The sequence below is a fragment of the Furipterus horrens genome, unplaced genomic scaffold (genome assembly GCF_987537825.1).
Source record: "Furipterus horrens unplaced genomic scaffold, mFurHor1.1.pri manual_scaffold_2, whole genome shotgun sequence".
NCBI lineage: Eukaryota > Metazoa > Chordata > Mammalia > Chiroptera > Furipteridae > Furipterus > Furipterus horrens.
In genome coordinates, this window is record NW_028327172.1 from 127,644,355 (window position 1) to 127,647,849 (window position 3,495).

The 3,495-nt window shown below is 39.9% G+C and overlaps 1 pseudogene; it reads right to left on the reverse strand.

The window, feature by feature from the left end:
* Window positions 1-1,932: 1,932 nt before the first annotated feature.
* Window positions 1,933-3,250, reverse strand: LOC150019460 (elongation factor 1-alpha 1 pseudogene; annotated as a pseudogene).
* Between the last annotated feature and the right edge of the window lie 245 nt (window positions 3,251-3,495).

Here is a 3,495-nt window from a genome sequence, read left to right on the forward strand (position 1 = left end):
TGTGGGTTTGTGGTCCTTAAGAGCATCTACCCAAATGTCCCCATTACAGGTCTTTGCTGCATAGAAAAATGTCTAGTGCTATGAATTCAATCTTTTGGAACTCTGCCAGTCTTATAATCAAATTTCAGTCCTATTTTCAGCCCAGGTGGCTCTCTAGTTGCAAATGAGATTCTCTTTAAATGATGCTCTGTAAGCTTTGTGGATTACACATGGGTCCTAAATTGGTAGCTGGCTGTCCTGAACCTGCCATGCTTTTCCTGTGAAACTTCTGTTGCAGTTAACAAATGCAAATTATCTCTACTGTTGTTTTGTTTGTTTGTTTGTTTGTTTGTTTTGTTTTTCAATTACAGTTGTCCCCTTTTCTCCCAATTTCTCTCCCCTACCCAACCCACCCCCTCTCCCGCAATCACATCCCTCCCCGTTGTTCATGTCCATGAGTCATTTATACAGGTTCTTTGACTAAATCCTTCCCTTACTTATCCCCCTTCTCTTCCTCTCCCCTCCCCCCTACTGACTGCTATTCTGCTCTTTGTTCTATTTAGTTCCTTTGTTTGTGTTGTTCTTTAGTTTCCTGTATTAGGTGGTATCATATGGTATTTTTCTTTCTTTGCCTGGCTTATTTCACTAAGCATAATTCTCTCTAGTTCCATCCATGTTGTTGCAAATGGCAGGAGTTCCTTCTTTCTTTCTGCTACATAGTATTCCATTGTGTAAATGTACCACAGTTTTTTGATCCACTCATCTACAGATGGGCACTTAGGTTGTTTCCAGCACTTAGCTATTGTAAACAGTGCTGCAATGAACATAGGGGTGCATAAGTTCTTTTGAATTGGTGTTTCAAGATTCTTCAGGTATAAATCTTAGTAGTGGAGTCGCTGGTTCAAAAGGCAGTTCCATTTTTAATCTTTTGAGGTAATTTCATACTGTTTTCCATAGTGGCTGCACCAGTCTGCATTCCCACCAACAGTGCAGTAGGGTTCCCGTTTCTCCACATCCTCGCCAGCACTTGTTCCTTGTTGATTTGTTGATGATGGCCATTCTGACTGGTGTAAAATGGTATCTCATTGTGGTTTTTATTTGCATCTCCCTGATGGCTAATGATGTTGAGCATTTTTTCATGTGTCTATGGACCTTCTGTATGTCCTCTTCGGAGAAGTGTTTGTTCAGATCCTTTGCCCATTTTTTAATTGGGTTGTTTGTTTTCTTGATGTTGAGTCATATAAGCTCTTTATATATTTTGGAAATCAGTCCCCTGTCTGTGATGTCATTGGCAAATATGTTTCCCCATATGGTTGGTTTCCTTTTCATCTTGCTGACGTTTTCTTTTGCTGAGCAGAAACTCTTTAGTTTGATGTAATCCCATTTATTTATTTTTTCCTTTATTTCTCTTGCTTTAGGAGATGTATCCGTGAAGAAATTGTTACGTGAGATATCTGATATTTTCTTGCCTATGTTTTCCTCTAGGACTTTTATGGTGTCATGGCTTACATTTAAGTCTTTGATCTACTGCTGTTTTAATAAACATTGTCCCCCATGTCTTTCAAGTGATAAAGTTATGGCATTAACCAGTGCTTCCCTTTTCTTCTGTATTCCATCCTTGTTTCCTAACTACTGCAAACAATATTAAAATTCAGTCATTTAGTAGGTACAAAGTAAATATATCAATAGATTTGTTTCATACATAGAAATAATAACCAGTTAGAAGTTGTTTTCATTAAAAAGTACTGATTTTAAAAACTAATAACTTAAAAACTGCCACCCACACCAAAAACAAATAGTATACAAAACATTCTCCTTTTCTTCTCAAGATTTTACTCTGCGTTTTAATCATTAACCAGTCTTTTACTATTAAATTTAAATGACCAATTGAAGCTCTGAAACCATTTTTCTACCACTGATTAAGACTTGGGTGGCAGGTACTGGGGATAATATTTATTTAGCCTTCTAAGCTTTCCGGTTGGTGACTTTGCCAGCACCAGCTGCCCTGTTGCCCACTGCTTGATGACCCCCACAGCAACTGTCTGTCTCCTGTCAGGAACAGCAAAATGACCCAGAGGAGGATAGTCAGGAAAGTTCTCAACATACATGGGCTTGTCAGGAATCATATCACTGATGATAGAATCACCAGGTTTCAAAAACTTTGGGCCAGCTCCCAGCTTTTTCCCAGAACAATAATCCATCTTCTCCTTCAGCTCAGCAAATTTGCAAACAATATGAGCTGTGTCACAATTCAGCACAGGTGCACATCCAGCACTGACTTGGCCTCATGGTTTTGGATAATCACCTGAGCTGTAAAGCCAGCTGCTTCCATTGGAGAATCATTTTTGTTGTCACCAAAAACATTGCTATGATGAACATCTTTGATAGACATGTTTTTGACATTAAAGCCCACATTGTCTTCAGAAAGGGTTATACTCAAAGCTTCATGGTACATTTCAACAAACTTCAGTCATAACATTGACTGAAGCAGAAGTGACCACTATGCTGGGTTTGAGAACACCAGTCTCCACAGGGCCCACACGGACAGTACCAATGCCACCAGATGTATAGACATCCTAGAGGGGCAGACACAGAGGCTTGTAAGTTGAACAAGTTGGTAGCAGGATGCAATCCAGAGCTTCAAGCAGTATGGTTCCCCTGAATTTTCATCTTTATGGGTGACTTTCCATCTTTTGAACCAATGATGTTAACACTTGGCTCCAGTATGTTGTTGCCATTCCAACCAGAAATTGGTACAAATGCTACTGTGTTGGGGTTGTAGCCAATTTTCTTACTGTAAGTGCTGACTTCCTTAACAATTTCCTTATGTCTCTTCTTGTTATAGGACAGTTTAGTGGAATCCATAACACCAACAATCAGTTGTTTCATACCCAGTGTATAAGCCAGAAGAGCATGCTTGTGGGTCTGCCCATTCTTGGAGATACCTCCTTCGAATTCACAAACACCAGCAATAACAGTCATAACAGCACAGTCGGCCTGAGATGTGCCTGTGATTGTGTTTTTGATAAAGTTTCTGTGTCCTGAGGCATCAATAATGGTCATATAATACTTGCTGGTTCCAAATTCCACAGGGAGGTACCAATGGTGATACCATGCTCACATTTAGCTTTCAATTTATCCAAGACCCCAGGTATACTTGAATGAGCTTTTTCCCACCACATTTGTAGATCAGATGGCCAGTAGTAGTAGACTTGTCAGAACCTACATGTCCAATAACAACGATGTTAATATGAGTCTTTTCCTTTCCCATTTTTGGCTTTGAATTTGGTGGTGGTTTTCATGACACCTGTGCTGGCAGCAAACCCATCGTGAAAAAGTCACACAGACCCTATTTGTTTTTAATCAATTTAACTGAAAGTTGGGCCAGTGGATTAGAATTACAGCCTTAAAAAGCAAACTATTTAACCCAGAATACAACAAGGATGGCGACCTGTTAAACCAAGCATGCTGTTGTCCGGGGACAGCCAACTGACCTGGAGTCTGCAAGATCCTTCC